Here is a 19,272-nt window from a genome sequence, read left to right as displayed (position 1 = left end):
GATGGTTTTCCATTCTCCATTATAGCCTATGAGATTCATAAGAATGAATGGGCCCATATGGTAAAGGTTATGGTTAGGGATAGAGCTCAGGACACACTTATGTTTGGGTGAATATTGGGGTTGGTTTTAGGGTTGGGTATGATGTATTTTTAATATCACACTGAATGGTATACTCTTGATGGGAAAAATTTTTGGATGGTTTTCCATTCTCCATTACAGCCTATGAGATTCATTAGAATGAATGGGCCCATATGGTAAGGGTTAGGGTTAGGGTTAGAGCTCAGGACACACTTATGTTTGGGTGAATATTGGGGTTGTGTTTAGGGTTGGGTAAGATGTATTTTTAATATCACACTGAATGGTATACTCTTGATGGGAAAATGTTTTGGATGGTTTTCCATTCTCCATTATAGCCTATGAGATTCATTAGAATGAATGGGCCCATATGGTAAGGGTTAGGGTTAGGGTTAGGGTTAGAGCTCAGGACACACTTATGTTTGGGTGAATATTGGGGTTGGGTTTAGGGTTGGGTAAGATGCATTTTTAATATCACACTGAATGGTATACTCTTGATGGGAAAAATTTTTCGATGTTTTTCCATTCTCCATTATAGCCTATGAGATTCATTAGAATGAATGGGCCCATATGGTAAGGGTTAGGGTTAGAGCTCAGGACACACTTATGTTTAGGTGAATATTGGGGTTGGGTTTAGGGTTGGGTAAGATCTATTTTTAATATCACACTGAATGGTATACTCTTGATGTGAAAATTTTTTGGATGTTTTTCCATTCTCCATTATAGCCTATGAGATTCATTAGAATGAATGGGCCCATATGGTAAGGGTTATGGTTAGGGTTAGAGTTCAGGACACACTTATGTTTGGGTGAATATTGGGGTTGGGTTTAGGGTTGGGTAAGATGTATTTTTAATATCACACTGAATGGTATACTCTTGATGGGAAAAATTTGTGGATGGTTTTCCATTCTCCATTATAGCCTATGAGATTCATAAGAATGAATGGGCCCATATGGTAAAGGCTAGGGTTAGGGTTAGAGCTCAGGACACACTTATGTTTGGGTGAATATTGGGGTTGGAGTTAGGGTTGGGTATGATGTATTTTTAATATCACACTGAATTGTATACTCTTGATGGGAAAATTTTTTGGATGGTTTTCCATTCTCCATTACAGCCTATGAGATTCATTAGAATGAATGGGCCCATATGGTAAGGGTTAGGGTTAGGGTTAGAGCTCAGGACACACTTATGTTTGGGTGAATATTGGGGTTGGGTTTAGGGTTGGGTAAGATGTATTTTTAATATCACACTGATTGCTATACTCTTGATGGGAAAAAATTTTGGATGGTTTTCCATTCTCCATTATAGCCTATGAGATTCATTAGAATGAATGGGCCCATATGGTAAGCGTTAGGGTTAGGGTTAGAGCTCAGGACACACTTATGTTTGCGTGAATATTGGGGTTGGGTTTAGGGTTGGGTATGATGCATTTTTAATAACACACTGAATGGTATACACTTGATGGGAAAAATTTTTGGATGTTTTTCCATTCTCCATTATAGCCTATGAGATTCATTAGAATGAATGGGCCCATATGGTAAGCGTTAGGGTTAGGGTTAGAGTTCAGGACACACTTATGTTTGGGTGAATATTGGGGTTGGGTTTAGGGTTGGTTAAGATGTATTTTTAATATCACACTGAATGGTACTTGCTTGATGGGGAAAATTTTTGGATGTTTTTCCATTCTCCATTATAGCCTATGTGATTCATTAAAATGAATGGGCCCATATGGTAAGGCTTAGGGTTAGGGTTAGAGTTCAGGACACACTTATGTTTGGGTGAATATTGGGGTTGGGTTTAGGGTTGGGTAAGATGTATTTTTAATATCACACTGAATGGTATACTCTTGATGGGAAAAATTTGTGGATGGTTTTCCATTCTCCATTATAGCCTATGAGATTCATAAGAATGAATGGGCCCATATGGTAAAGGTTAGGGTTAGGGATAGAGCTCAAGACACACTTATGTTTGGGTGAATATTGGGGTTGGGTTTAGGGTTGGGTATGATGTATTTTTAATATCACACTGAATGGTATATTCTTGATGGGAAAAATTTTTGGATGGTTTTCCATTCTCCATTACAGCCTATGAGATTCATTAGAATGAATGGGCCCATATGGTAAGGGTTAGGGTTAGGGTTAGAGCTCAGGACACACTTATGTTTGGGTGAATATTGGGGTTGGGTTTAGGGTTGGGTAAGATGTATTTTTAATATCACACTGAATGGTATACTCTTGATGGGAAAAAATTTTGGATGGTTTTCCATTCTCCATTATAGCCTATGAGATTCATTAGAATGAATGGGCCCATATGGTAAGGGTTAGGGTTAGGGTTAGAGCTCAGGACACACTTATGTTTGGGTGAATATTGGGTTTGGGTTTAGGGTTGGGTAAGATGCATTTTTAATATCACACTGAATGGTATACTCTTGATGGGAAAAATTTTTGGATGTTTTTCCATTCTCCATTATAGCCTATGAGATTCATTAGAATGAATAGGCCCATATGGTAAGGGTTAGGGTTAGGGTTAGAGCTCAGGACACACTTATGTTTGAGTGAATATTGGGGTTGGGTTTAGGGTTGGGTAAGATCTATTTTTAATATCACACTGAATGGTATACTCTTGATGTGAAAATTTTTTGGATGGTTTTCCATTCTCCATTATAGCCTATGAGATTCATTAGAATGAATGGGCCCATATGGTAAGGGTTAGGGTTAGGGTTAGAGTTCAGGACACACTTATGTTTGGGTGAATATTGGGGTTGGGTTTAGGGTTGGGTAAGATGTATTTTTAATATCACACTGAATGGTACTTTCTTGATGGGGAAAATTTTTGGATGTTTTTCCATTCTCCATTACAGCCTATGTGATTCATGAAAATGAATGGGCCCATATGGTAAGGCTTAGGGTTAGGGTTAGAGTTCAGGACACACTTATGTTTCGGTGAAAATTGGGGTTGGGTTTAGGGTTGGGTAAGATGTATTTTTAATATCACACTGAATGGTATACTCTTGATGGGAAAAATTTGTGGATGGTTTTCCATTCTCCATTATAGCCTATGAGATTCATTAGAATGAATGGGCCCATATGGTAAGGGTTAGGGTTAGGGTTAGAGCTCAGGACACACTTACGTTTGGGTGAATATTGGGGTTGGGTTTAGGGTTGGGTAAGATGTATTTTTAATATCACAGTGAATGGTACACTCTTGATGGGGAAAAATTTTGGATGTTTTTCCATTCTGCATTATAGCCTATGAGATTCATTAGAATGAATGGGCCCATATGGTAAGGGTTAGGTTTAGGGTTAGAGCTCAGGACACACTTATGTTTGGGTGAATATTGGGGTTGGGTTTAGGTTTGGGTAAGATGTATTTTTAATATCACACTGAATGGTATACTCTTGATGGGAAAAATTTGTGGATGGTTTTCCATTCTCCATTATAGCCTATGAGATTCATTAGAATGAATGGGCCCATATGGTAAAAGTTAGGGTTGGGGTTAGAGTTCAGGACACACTTACGTTTGGGTGAATATTGGCGTTGGGTTTAGGGTTGGGTAAGATGTATTTTTAATATCACACTGAATGGTATACTCTTGATGGGAATAATTTTTGGATGGTTTTCCATTCTCCAATATAGCCTATGAGATTCAATAGAATGAATGGGCCCATATGGTAAGGGTTAGGGTTAGGGTTAGAGTTCAGGACACACTTATGTTTGGGTGAATATTGGGGTTGGGTTTAGGGTTGGGTAAGATCTATTTTTAATATCACACTGAATGGTATACTCTTGATGGGAAAAATTTTTGGATGGTTTTCCATTCTCCATTATAGCCTATGAGATTCATTAGAATGAATGGGCCCATATGGTAAGGCTTAGGGTTAGGGTTAGAGCTCAGGACACACTTATGTTTGGGTGAATATTGGGGTTGGGTTTAGGGTTGGGTAAGATGCATTTTTAATATCACACTGAATGGTATACTCTTGATGGGAAAATTTTTTGGATGTTTTTCCATTCGCCATTATAGCCTCTGAGATTCATTAGAATGAATGGGCCCATATGGTAAGGGTTAGGGTTAGGGTTAGAGCTCAGGACACACTTATGTTTGGGTGAATATTGGGGTTGGGTTTAGGGTTGGGTAAGATCTATTTTTAATATCACACTGAATGGTATACTCTTGATGTGAAAATTTTTTGGATGGTTTTCCATTCTCCATTATAGCCTATGAGAGTCATTAGAATGAATGGGCCCATATGGTAAGGGTTAGGGTTAGGGTTAGAGTTCAGGACACACTTATGTTTGGGTGAATATTGGGGTTGGGTTTAGGGTTGGGTAAGATCTATTTTTAATATCACACTGAATGGTATACTCTTGATGGGAAAAAATTTTGGATGTTTTTCCATTCTCCATTATAGCCTATGAGATTCATTAGAATGAATGGGCCCATATGGTAAGGGTTAGGGTTAGGGTTAGAGCTCAGGACACACTTATGTTTGAGTGAATATTGGGGTTGGGTTTAGGGTTGGGTAAGATCTATTTTTAATATCACACTGAATGGTATACTCTTGATGTGAAATTTTTTTGGATTGTTTTCCATTCTCCATTATAGCCTATGAGATTCATTAGAATGAATGGGCCCATATGGTAAGGGTTAGGGTTAGGGTTAGAGTTCAGGACACACTTATGTTTGGGTGAATATTGGGGTTGGGTTTAGGGTTGGGTAAGATGTATTTTTAATATCACACTGAATGGTACTTTCTTGATGGGGAAAATTTTTGGATGTTTTTCCATTCTCCATTATAGCCTATGTGATTCATGAAAATGAATGGGCCCATATGGTAAGGCTTAGGGTTAGGGTTAGAGTTCAGGACACACTTATGTTTCGGTGAAAATTGGGGTTGGGTTTAGGGTTGGGTAAGATGTATTTTTAATATCACACTGAATGGTATACTCTTGATGGGAAAAATTTGTGGATGGTTTTCCATTCTCCATTATAGCCTATGAGATTCATTAGAATGAATGGGCCCATATGGTAAGGGTTAGGGTTAGGGTTAGAGCTCAGGACACACTTACGTTTGGGTGAATATTGGGGTTGGGTTTAGGGTTGGGTAAAATCGATTTTTAATATCACACAGAATGGTATACTCTTGAAGGGAAAATTTTTGGATGGTTTTCCATTCTCCATTATAGCCTATGAGATTCATTAGAATGAATGGGCCCATATGGTAAGGCTTAGGGTTAGGGTTAGAGTTCAGGACACACTTATGTTTGGGTGAATATTGGGGTTGGGTTTAGGGTTGGGTAAGATGTATTTTTAATATCACAGTGAATGGTACACTCTTGATGGGGAGAAATTTTGGATGTTTTTCCATTCTGCATTATAGCCTATGAGATTCATTAGAATGAATGGGCCCATATGGTAAGGGTTAGGTTTAGGGTTAGAGCTCAGGACACACTTATGTTTGGGTGAATATTGGGGTTGGGTTTAGGTTTGGGTAAGATGTATTTTTAATATCACACTGAATGGTATACTCTTGATGGGAAAAATTTGTGGATGGTTTTCCATTCTCCATTATAGCCTATGAGATTCATTAGAATGAATGGGCCCATATGGTAAGGGTTAGGGTTGGGGTTAGAGTTCAGGACACACTTACGTTTGGGTGAATATTGGCGTTGGGTTTAGGGTTGGGTAAGATGTATTTTTAATATCACACTGAATGGTATACTCTTGATGGGAAAATTTTTTGGATGGTTTTCCATTCTCCAATATAGCCTATGAGATTCAATAGAATGAATGGGCCCATATGGTAAGGGTTAGGGTTAGGGTTAGAGTTCAGGACACACTTATGTTTGGGTGAATATTGGGGTTGGGTTTAGGGTTGGGTAAGATGTATTTTTAATATCACACTGAATGGTATACTCTTGATGGGAAAAATTTTTGGATGGTTTTCCATTCTCCATTATAGCCTATGAGATTCATTAGAATGAATGGGCCCATATGGTAAGGTTTAGGGTTAGGGTTAGAGCTCAGGACACACTTATGTTTCGGTGAATATTGGGGTTGGGTTTAGGGTTGGGTAAGATGCATTTTTAATATCACACTGAATGGTATACTCTTGATGGGAAAAAATTTTGGATGTTTTTCCATTCTCCATTATAGCCTATGAGATTCATTAGAATGAATGGGCCCATATGGTAAGGGTTAGGGTTAGGGTTAGAGCTCAGGACACACTTATGTTTGAGTGAATATTGGGGTTGGGTTTAGGGTTGGGTAAGATCTATTTTTAATATCACACTGAATGGTATACTCTTGATGTGAAATTTTTTTGGATGGTTTTCCATTCTCCATTATAGCCTATGAGATTCATTAGAATGAATGGGCCCATATGGTAAGGGTTAGGGTTAGGGTTAGAGTTCAGGACACACTTATGTTTGGGTGAATATTGGGGTTGGGTTTAGGGTTGGGTAAGATGTATTTTTAATATCACACTGAATGGTATACTCTTGATGGGAAAAATTTGTGGATGGTTTTCCATTCTCCATTATAGCCTATGAGATTCATTAGAATGAATGGGCCCATATGGTAAGGGTTAGGGTTAGGGTTAGAGCTCAGGACACACTTACGTTTGGGTGAATATTGGGGTTGGGTTTAGGGTTGGGTAAAATCGATTTTTAATATCACACAGAATGGTATACTCTTGAAGGGAAAATTTTTTGGATGGTTTTCCATTCTCCATTATAGCCTATGAGATTCATTAGAATGAATGGGCCCATATGGTAAGGCTTAGGGTTAGGGTTAGAGTTCAGGACACACTTATGTTTGGGTGAATATTGGGGTTGGGTTTAGGGTTGGGTAAGATGTATTTTTAATGTCACAGTGAATGGTACACTCTTGATGGGGAAAAATTTTGGATGTTTTTCAATTCTGCATTATAGCCTATGAGATTCATTAGAATGAATGGGCCCATATGGTAAGGGTTAGGGTTAGGGTTAGAGCTCAGGACACACTTATGTTTGAGTGAATATTGGGGTTGGGTTTAGGGTTGGGTAAGATCTATTTTTAATATCACACTGAATGGTATACTCTTGATGTGAAATTTTTTTGGATGGTTTTCCATTCTCCATTATAGCCTATAAGATTCATTAGAATGAATGGGCCCATATGGTAAGGGTTAGGGTTAGGGTTAGAGTTCAGGACACACTTATGTTTGGGTGAATATTGGGGTTGGGTTTAGGGTTGGGTAAGATGTATTTTTAATATCACACTGAATGGTATACTCTTGATGGGAAAAATTTGTGGATGGTTTTCCATTCTCCATTATAGCCTATGAGACTCATTAGAATGAATGGGCCCATATGGTAAGGGTTAGGGTTAGGGTTTGAGCTCAGGACACACTTACGTTTGGGTGAATATTGGGGTTGGGTTTAGGGTTGGGTAAAATCGATTTTTAATATCACACAGAATGGTATACTCTTGAAGGGAAAATTTTTTGGATGGTTTTCCATTCTCCATTATAGCCTATGAGATTCATTAGAATGAATGGGCCCATATGGTAAGGCTTAGGGTTAGGGTTAGAGTTCAGGACACACTTATGTTTGGGTGAATATTGGGGTTGGGTTTAGGGTTGGGTAAGATGTATTTTTAATATCACAGTGAATGGTACACTCTTGATGGGGAAAAATTTTGGATGTTTTTCAATTCTGCATTATAGCCTATGAGATTCATTAGAATGAATGGGCCCATATGGTAAGGGTTAGGTTTAGGGTTAGAGCTCAGGACACACTTATGTTTGGGTGAATATTGGGGTTGGGTTTAGGTTTGGGTAAGATGTATTTTTAATATCACACTGAATGGTATACTCTTGATGGGAAAAATTTGTGGATGGTTTTCCATTCTCCATTATAGCCTATGAGATTCATTAGAATGAATGGGCCCATATGGTAAGGGTTAGGGTTGGGGTTAGAGTTCAGGACACACTTACGTTTGGGTGAATATTGGCGTTGGGTTTAGGGTTGGGTAAGATGTATTTTTAATATCACACTGAATGGTATACTCTTGATGGGAAAATTTTTTGGTTGGTTTTCCATTCTCCAATATAGCCTATGAGATTCAATAGAATGAATGGGCCCATATGGTAAGGGTTAGGGTTAGGGTTAGAGTTCAGGACACACTTATGTTTGGGTGAATATTGGGGTTGGCTTTAGGGTTGGGTAAGATCTATTTTTAATATCACACTGAATGGTATACTCTTGATGTGAAAAATTTTTGGATGGTTTTCCATTCTCCATTATAGCCTATGAGAGTCATTAGAATGAATGGGCCCATATGGTAAGGGTTAGGGTTAGGGTTAGAGTTCAGGACACACTTATGTTTGGGTGAATATTGGGGTTGGGTTTAGGGTTGATTAAGATCTATTTTTAATATCACACTGAATGGTATACTCTTGATGGGAAAAAATTTTGGATGTTTTTCCATTCTCCATTATAGCCTATGAGATTCATTAGAATGAATGGGCCCATATGGTAAGGGTTAGGGTTAGGGTTAGAGCTCAGGACACACTTATGTTTGAGTGAATATTGGGGTTGGGTTTAGGGTTGGGTAAGATGTATTTTTAATATCACACTGAATGGTATACTCTTGATGGGAAAAATTTGTGGATGGTTTTCCATTCTCCATTATAGCCTATGAGATTCATTAGAATGAATGGGCCCATATGGTAAGGGTTAGGGTTAGGGTTAGAGTTCAGGACACACTTATGTTTGGGTGAATATTGGGGTTGGGTTTAGGGTTGGGTAAGATGTATTTTTAATATCACACTGAATGGTACTTTCTTGATGGGGAAAATTTTTGGATGTTTTTCCATTCTCCATTATAGCCTATGTGATTCATGAAAATGAATGGGCCCATATGGTAAGGCTTAGGGTTAGGGTTAGAGTTCAGGACACACTTATGTTTCGGTGAAAATTGGGGTTGGGTTTAGGGTTGGGTAAGATGTATTTTTAATATCACACTGAATGGTATACTCTTGATGGGAAAAATTTGTGGATGGTTTTCCATTCTCCATTATAGCCTATGAGATTCATTAGAATGAATGGGCCCATATGGTAAGGGTTAGGGTTAGGGTTAGAGCTCAGGACACACTTACGTTTGGGTGATTATTGGGGTTGGGTTTAGGGTTGGGTAAAATCGATTTTTAATATCACACAGAATGGTATACTCTTGAAGGGAAAATTTTTTGGATGGTTTTCCATTCTCCATTATAGCCTATGAGATTCATTAGAATGAATGGGCCCATATGGTAAGGGTTAGGTTTAGGGTTAGAGCTCAGGACACACTTATGTTTGGGTGAATATTGGGGTTGGGTTTAGGGTTGGTTAAGATGTATTTTTAATATCACACTAAATGGTACTTGCTTGTTGGGGAAAATTTTTGGATGTTTTTCCATTCTCCATTATAGCCTATGTGATTCATTAAAATGAATGGGCCCATATGGTAAGGCTTAGGGTTAGGGTTAGAGTTCAGGACACACTTATGTTTGGGTGAATATTGGGGTTGGGTTTAGGGTTGGGTAAGATGTATTTTTAATATCACACTGAATGGTATACTCTTGATGGGAAAAATTTGTGGATGGTTTTCCATTCTCCATTATAGCCTATGAGATTCATAAGAATGAATGGGCCCATATGGTAAAGGTTAGGGTTAGGGTTAGAGCTCAGGACACACTTATGTTTGGGTGAATATTGGGGTTGGGTTTAGGGTTGGGTATGATGTATTTTTAATATCACACTGAATGGTATACTCTTGATGGGAAAATTTTTTGGATGTTTTTCCATTCTCCATTACAGCCTATGAGATTCATTAGAATGAATGCGCCCATATGGTAAGGGTTAGGGTTAGGGTTAGAGCTCAGGACACACTTATGTTTGGGTGAATATTGGGGTTGGGTTTAGGGTTGGGTAAGATGTATTTTTAATATCACACTGAATGGTATACTCTTGATGGGAAAAAATTTTGGATGGTTTTCCATTCTCCATTATAGCCTATGAGATTCATTAGAATGAATGGGCCCATATGGTAAGCGTTAGGGTTAGGGTTAGAGCTCAGGACACACTTATGTTTGGGTGAATATTGGTGTTGGGTTTAGGGTTGGGTAAGATGCATTTTTAATATCACACTGAATGGTATACACTTGATGGGAAAATTTTTTGGATGTTTTTCCATTCTCCATTATAGCCTATTAGATTCATTAGAATGAATGGGCCCATATGGTAAGGGTTAGGGTTAGGGTTAGAGTTCAGGACACACTTATGTTTGGGTGAATATTGGGGTTGGGTTTAGGGTTGGGTAAGATGTATTTTTAATATCACACTGAATGGTATACTCTTGATGGGAAAAATTTGTGGGTGGTTTTCCATTCTCCATTATAGCCTATGAGATTCATAAGAATGAATGGGCCCATATGGTAAAGGTTAGGGATAGGGATAGAGCTCAGGACACACTTATGTTTGGGTGAATATTGTGGTTGGGTTTAGGGTTGGGTATGATGTATTTTTAATATCACACTGAATGGTATACTCTTGATGGGAAAAATTTTTGGATGGTTTTCCATTCTCCATTACAGCCTATGAGATTCATTAGAATGAATGGGCCCATATGGTAAGGGTTAGGGTTAGGGTTAGAGCTCAGGACACACTTATGTTTGGGTGAATATTGGGGTTGGGTTTAGGGTTGGGTAAGATATATTTTTAATATCACACTGAATGGTATACTCTTGATGGGAAAAAATTTTGGATGGTTTTCCATTCTCCATTATAGCCTATGAGATTCATTAGAATGAATGGGCCCATATGGTAAGGGTTAGGGTTAGGGTTAGAGCTCAGGACACACTTATGTTTGGGTGAATATTGGGGTTGGGTTTAGGGTTGGTTAAGATGTATTTTTAATATCACACTGAATGGTACTTTGTTGATGGGGAAAATTTTTGGATGCTTTTCCATTCTCCATTATAGCCTAAGTGATTCATGAAAATGAATGGGCCCATATGGTAAGGGTTAGGGTTAGGGTTAGAGTTCAGGACACACTTATGTTTGGGTGAATATTGGGGTTGGGTTTAGGGTTGCTTAAGATGTATTTTTAATATCACACTGAATGGTACTTTCTTGATGGGGAAAATTTTTGGATGTTTTTCCATTCTCCATTATAGCCCTATGTGATTCATGAAAATGAATGGGCCCATATGGTAAGGCTTAGGGTTAGGGTTAGAGTTCAGGACACACTTATGTTTGGGTGAATATTGGGGTTGGGTTTAGGGTTGGGTAAGATGTATTTTTAATATCACACTGAATGGTATACTCTTGATGGGAAAAATTTGTGGATGGTTTTCCATTCTCCATTATAGCCTATGAGATTCATTAGAATGAATGGGCCCATATGGTAAGGGTTAGGGTTAGGGTTAGAGCTCAGGACACACTTATGTTTGGGTGAATATTGGGGTTGGGTTTAGGGTTGGGTAAGATGCATTTTTAATATCACACTGAATGGTATACTCTTGATGGGAAAAATTTTTGGATGTTTTTCCATTCTCCATCATAGCCTATGAGATTCATTAGAATGAATGGGCCCATATGGTAAGGGTTAGGGTTAGGGTTAGAGCTCAGGACACACTTATGTTTGGGTGAATATTGGGGTTGGGTTTAGGGTTGGGTAAGATCTATTTTTAATATCACACTGAATGGTATACTCTTGATGTGAAAATTTTTTGGATGGTTTTCCATTCTCCATTATAGCCTATGAGATTCATTAGAATGAATGGGCCCATATGGTAAGGGTTAGGGTTAGGGTTAGAGTTCAGGACACACTTATGTTTGGGTGAATATTGGGGTTGGGTTTAGGGTTGGTTAAGATGTATTTTTAATATCACACTGAATGGTACTTGCTTGATGGGGAAAATTTTTGGATGTTTTTCCATTCTCCATTATAGCCTATGTGATTCATTAAAATGAATGGGCCCATATGGTAAGGGTTAGGGTTAGGGTTAGAGCTCAGGACACACTTATGTTTGGGTGAATATTGGGGTTGGGTTTAGGGTTGGGTAAGATGTATTTTTAATATCACACTGAATGGTATACTCTTGATGGGAAAAAATTTTGGATGGTTTTCCATTCTCCATTATAGCCTATGAGATTCATTAGAATGAATGGGCCCATATGGTAAGCGTTAGGGTTAGGGTTAGAGCTCAGGACACACTTATGTTTGGGTGAATATTGGGGTTGGGTTTAGGGTTGGGTAAGATGTATTTTTAATATCACACTGAATGGTATACTCTTGATGGGAAAAATTTGTGGGTGGTTTTCCATTCTCCATTATAGCCTATGAGATTCATAAGAATGAATGGGCCCATATGGTAAAGGTTAGGGTTAGGGATAGAGCTCAGGACACACTTATGTTTGGGTGAATATTGTGGTTGGGTTTAGGGTTGGGTATGATGTATTTTTAAAATCACACTGAATGGTATACTCTTGATGGGAAAAAATTTTGGATGGTTTTCCATTCTCCATTACAGCCTATGAGATTCATTAGAATGAATGGGCCCATATGGTAAGGGTTAGGGTTAGGGTTAGAGCTCAGGACACACTTATGTTTAGGTAAATATTGGGGTTGGGTTTAGGGTTGGGTAAGATATATTTTTAATATCACACTGAATGGTATACTCTTGATGGGAAAAAATTTTGGATGGTTTTCCATTCTCCATTATAGCCTATGAGATTCATTAGAATGAATGGGCCCATATGGTAAGGGTTAGGGTTAGGGTTAGAGCTCAGGACACACTTATGTTTGGGTGAATATTGGGGTTGGGTTTAGGGTTGGTTAAGATGTATTTTTAATATCACACTGAATGGTACTTTGTTGATGGGGAAAATTTTTGGATGCTTTTCCATTCTCCATTATAGCCTATGTGATTCATGAAAATGAATGGGCCCATATGGTAAGGGTTAGGGTTAGGGTTAGAGTTCAGGACACACTTATGTTTGGGTGAATATTGGGGTTGGGTTTAGGGTTGGTTAAGATGTATTTTTAATATCACACTGAATGGTACTTTCTTGATGGGGAAAATTTTTGGATGTTTTTCCATTCTCCATTATAGCCCTATGTGATTCATGAAAATGAATGGGCCCATATGGTAAGGCTTAGGGTTAGGGTTAGAGTTCAGGACACACTTATGTTTGGGTGAATATTGGGGTTGGGTTTAGGGTTGGGTAAGATGTATTTTTAATATCACACTGAATGGTATACTCTTGATGGGAAAAATTTGTGGATGGTTTTCCATTCTCCATTATAGCCTATGAGATTCATTAGAATGAATGGGCCCATATGGTAAGGGTTAGGGTTAGGGTTAGAGCTCAGGACACACTTATGTTTGGGTGAATATTGGGGTTGGGTTTAGGGTTGGGTAAGATGCATTTTTAATATCACACTGAATGGTATACTCTTGATGGGAAAAATTTTTCGATGTTTTTCCATTCTCCATCATAGCCTATGAGATTCATTAGAATGAATGGGCCCATATGGTAAGGGTTAGGGTTAGGGTTAGAGCTCAGGACACACTTATGTTTGGGTGAATATTGGGGTTGGGTTTAGGGTTGGGTAAGATCTATTTTTAATATCACACTGAATGGTATACTCTTGATGTGAAAATTTTTTGGATGGTTTTCCATTCTCCATTATAGCCTATGAGATTCATTAGAATGAATGGGCCCATATGGTAAGGGTTAGGGTTAGGGTTAGAGTTCAGGACACACTTATCTTTGGGTGAATATTGGGGTTGGGTTTAGGGTTGGTTAAGATGTATTTTTAATATCACACTGAATGGTACTTGCTTGATGGGGAAAATTTTTGGATGTTTTTCCATTCTCCATTATAGCCTATGTGATTCATTAAAATGAATGGGCCCATATGGTAAGGCTTAGGGTTAGGGTTAGAGTTCAGGACACACTTATGTTTGGGTGAATATTGGGGTTGGGTTTAGGGTTGGGTAAGATGTATTTTTAATATCACACTGAATGGTATACTCTTGATGGGAAAAATTTGTGGATGGTTTTCCATTCTCCATTATAGCCTATGAGATTCATAAGAATGAATGGGCCCATATGGTAAAGGTTAGGGTTAGGGATAGAGCTCAGGACACACTTATGTTTGGGTGAATATTGGGGTTGGGTTTAGGGTTGGGTATGATGTATTTTTAATATCACACTGAATGGTATACTCTTGATGGGAAAAATTTTTGGATGGTTTTCAATTCTCCATTACAGCCTATGAGATTCATTAGAATGAATGGGCCCATATGGTAAGGGTTAGGGTTAGGGTTAGAGCTCAGGACACACTTATGTTTGGGTGAATATTGGGGTTGGGTTAGGGTTGGGTAAGATGTATTTTTAATATCACACTGAATGGTATACTCTTGATGGGAAAAAATTTTGGATGGTTTTCCATTCTCCATTATAGCCTATGAGATTCATTTGAATGAATGGGCCCATATGGTAAGGGTTAGGGTTAGGGTAGGAGCTCAGGACACACTTATGTTTGGGTGAATATTGGGGTTGGGTTTAGGGTTGGGTAAGATGTATTTTTAATATCACACTGAATGGTACTTTCTTGATGGGGAAAATTTTTGGATGTTTTTCCATTCTCCATTATAGCCCTATGTGATTCATGAAAATGAAAGGGCCCATATGGTAAGGCTTAGGGTTAGGGTTAGAGTTCAGGACACACTTATGTTTGGGTGAATATTGGGGTTGGGTTTAGGGTTGGGTAAGATGTATTTTTAATATCACACTGAATGGTATACTCTTGATGGGAAAAATTTGTGGATGGTTTTCCATTCTCCATTATAGCCTATGAGATTCATTAGAATGAATGGGCCCATATGGTAAGGGTTAGGGTTAGGGTTAGAGCTCAGGACACACTTATGTTTGGGTGAATATTGGGGTTGGGTTTAGGGTTGGGTAAGATGCATGTTTAATATCACACTGAATGGTATACTCTTGATGGGAAAAATTTTTCGATGTTTTTCCATTCTCCATCATAGCCTATGAGATTCATTAGAATGAATGGGCCCATATGGTAAGGGTTAGGGTTAGGGTTAGAGCTCAGGACACACTTATGTTTGGGTGAATATTGGGGTTGGGTTTAGGGTTGGGTAAGATCTATTTTTAATATCACACTGAATGGTATACTCTTGATGTGAAAATTTTTTGGATGGTTTTCCATTCTCCATTATAGCCTATGAGATTCATTAGAATGAATGGGCCCATATGGTAAGGGTTAGGGTTAGGGTTAGAGTTCAGGACACACTTATGTTTGGGTGAATATTGGGGTTGGGTTTAGGGTTGGTTAAGATGTATTTTTAATATCACACTGAATGGTACTTGCTTGATGGGGAAAATTTTTGGATGTTTTTCCATTCTCCATTATAGCCTATGTGATTCATTAAAATGAATGGGCCCATATGGTAAGGCTTAGGGTTAGGGTTAGAGTTCAGGACACACTTATGTTTGGGTGAATATTGGGGTTGGGTTTAGGGTTGGGTAAGATGTATCTTTAATATCACACTGAATGGTATACTCTTGATGGGAAAAATTTGTGGATGGTTTTCCATTCTCCATTATAGCCTATGAGATTCATAAGAATGAATGGGCCCATATGGTAAAGGTTAGGGTTAGGGATAGAGCTCAGGACACACTTATGTTTGGGTGAATATTGGGGTTGGGTTTAGGGTTGGGTATGATGTATTTTTAATATCACACTGAATGGTATACTCTTGATGGGAAAAATTTTTGGATGGTTTTCAATTCTCCATTACAGCCTATGAGATTCATTAGAATGAATGGGCCCATATGGTAAGGGTTAGGGTTAGGGTTAGAGCTCAGGACACACTTATGTTTGGGTGAATATTGGGGTTGGGTTAGGGTTGGGTAAGATGTATTTTTAATATCACACTGAATGGTATACTCTTGATGGGAAAAAATTTTGGATGGTTTTCCATTCTCCATTATAGCCTATGAGATTCATTTGAATGAATGGGCCCATATGGTAAGGGTTAGGGTTAGGGTTAGAGCTCAGGACACACTTATGTTTGGGTGAATATTGGGGTTGGGTTTAGGGTTGGGTAAGATGTATTTTTAATATCACACTGAATGGTATACTCTTGATGGGAAAATTTTTTGGATGGTTTTCCATTCTCCATTATAGCCTATGAGATTCATTAGAATGAATGGGCCCATATGGTAAGGGTTAGGGTTAGGGTTAGAGCTCAGGACACACTTATGTTTGGGTGAATATTGGGGTTGGGTTTAGGGTTGGGTATGATGTATTTTTAATATCACACTGAATGGTATACTCTTGATGGGAAAAATTTTTGGATGGTTTTCCATTCTCCATTATAGCCTATGAGATTCATAAGAATGAATGGGCCCATATGGTAAGGGTTAGGGTTAGGGTTAGAGCTCAGGACACACTTATGTTTGGGTGAATATTGGGGTTGGGTTTAGGGTTGGGTAAGATGTATTTTTAATATCACACTGAATGGTATACTCTTGATGGGAAAAATTTTTGGATGGTTTTCCATTCTCCATTATAGCCTATGAGATTCATTTGAATGAATGGGCCCATATGGTAAGGGTTAGGGTTAGGGTTAGAGCTCAGGACACACTTATGTTTGGGTGAATATTGGGGTTGGGTTTAGGGTTGGGTAAGATGTATTTTTAATATCACACTGAATGGTATACTCTTGATGGGAAAATTTTTTGGATGGTTTTCCATTCTCCATTATAGCCTATGAGATTCATTAGAATGAATGGGCCCATATGGTAAGGGTTAGGGTTAGGGTTAGAGCTCAGGACACACTTATGTTTGGGTGAATATTGGGGTTGGGTTTAGGGTTGGGTATGATGTATTTTTAATATCACACTGAATGGTATACTCTTGATGGGAAAAATTTTTGGATGGTTTTCCATTCTCCATTATAGCCTATGAGATTCATAAGAATGAATGGGCCCATATGGTAAGGGTTAGGGTTAGGGTTAGAGCTCAGGACACACTTATGTTTGGGTGAATATTGGGGTTGGGTTTAGGGTTGGGTAAGATGTATTTTTAATATCACACTGAATGGTATACTCTTGATGGGAAAAATTTTTGGATGGTTTTCCATTCTCCATTATAGCCTATGAGATTCATTAGAATGAATGGGCCCATATGGTAAGGGTTATGGTTAGAGTTAGAGCTCAGGAAACACTTATGTTTGGGTGAATATTGGGGTTGGGTCTAGGGTTGGGTATGATGTATTTTTAATATCACACTGAATGGTATACTCTTGATGGGAAAAATTTTTGGATGGTTTTCCATTCTCCATTATAGCCTATGAGATTCATTAGAATGAATGGGCCCATATGGTAAGGGTTAGGGTTCGGGTTAGAGCTCAGGACACACTTATGTTTGGGTGAATATTGGGGTTGGGTTTAGGGTTGGGTAAGATGCATTTTTAATATCACACTGAATGGTATACTCTTGATGTGAAAAATTTTTGGATGGTTTTCCATTCTCCATTATAGCCTATGAGATTCATTAGAATGAATGGGCCCATATGGTAAGGGTTAGGGTTAGGGTTAGAGTTCAGGACACACTTATTTTTGGGTGAATATTGGGGTTGGGTTTAGGGTTGGTTAAGATGTATTTTTAATATCACACTGAATGGTACTTGCTTGATTGGGAAAATTTTTGGATGTTTTTCCATTCTCCATTATAGCCTATGTGATTGATTAAAATGAGTGGGCTCATATGGTAAGGGTTAGGGTTAGGGTTAGAGTTCATGACACACTTATGTTTGGGTGAATATTGGGGTTGGGTTTAGGGTTGGTTAAGATGTATTTTTAATATCACACTGAATGGTACTTTCTTGATGGGGAAAATTTTTGGATGTTTTTCCATTCTCCATTATAGCCCTATGTGATTCATGAAAATGAATGGGCCCATATGGTAAGGCTTAGGGTTAGGGTTAGAGTTCAGGACACACGTATGTTTGGGTGAATATTGGGGTTGGGTTTAGGGTTGGGTAAGATGTATTTTTAATATCACACTGAATGGTATACTCTTGATGGGAAAAATTTGTGGATGGTTTTCCATTCTCCATTACAGCCTATGAGATTCATTAGAATGAATGGGCCCATATGGTAAGGGTTAGGGTTAGGGTTAGAGCTCAGGACACACTTATGTTTGGGTGAATATTGGGGTTGGGTAAGATCTATTTTTAATATCACACTGAATGGTATACTCTTGATGTGAAAAATTTTTGGATGGTTTTCCATTCTCCATTATAGCCTATGAGATTCATTAGAATGAATGGGCCCATATGGTAAGGGTTAGGGTTAGGGTTAGAGTTCAGGACACACTTATTTTTGGGTGAATATTGGGGTTGGGTTTAGGGTTGGTTAAGATGTATTTTTAATATCACACTGAATGGTACTTGCTTGATGGGGAAAATTTTTGGATGTTTTTCCATTCTCCATTATAGCCTATGTGATTGATTAAAATGAATGGGCCCATATGGTAAGGCTTAGGGTTAGGGTTAGAGTTCAGGACACACTTATGTTTGGGTGAATATTGGGGTTGGGTTTAGGGTTGGGTAAGATGTATTTTTAATATAACACTGAATGGTATACTCTTGATGGGAAAAATTTGTGGATGGTTTTCCATTCTCCATTATAGCCTATGAGATTCATAAGAATGAATGGGCCCATATGGTAAAGGTTAGGGTTAGGGATAGAGCTCAGGACACACTTATGTTTGGGTGAATATTGGGGTTGGGTTTAGGGTTGGGTATGATGTATTTTTAATATCACACTGAATGGTATACTCTTGATGGGAAAAATTTTTGGATGGTTTTCCATTCTCCATTACAGCCTATGAGATTCATTAGAATGAATGGGCCCATATGGTAAGGGTTAGGGTTCGGGTTAGAGCTCAGGACACACTTATGTTTGGGTGAATATTGGGGTTGGGTTTAGGGTTGGGTAAGATGCATTTTTAATATCACACTGAATGGTATACTCTTGATGGGAAAAATTTTACGATGTTTTTCCATTCTCCATTGTAGCCTATGAGATTCATTAGAATAAATGGGCCCATATGGTAAGAGTTAGGGTTAG

This window comes from Heteronotia binoei, chromosome 5 (assembly GCF_032191835.1).
Source record: "Heteronotia binoei isolate CCM8104 ecotype False Entrance Well chromosome 5, APGP_CSIRO_Hbin_v1, whole genome shotgun sequence".
Lineage (NCBI taxonomy): Eukaryota > Metazoa > Chordata > Lepidosauria > Squamata > Gekkonidae > Heteronotia > Heteronotia binoei.
This window is presented reverse-complemented; position numbering follows the sequence as displayed.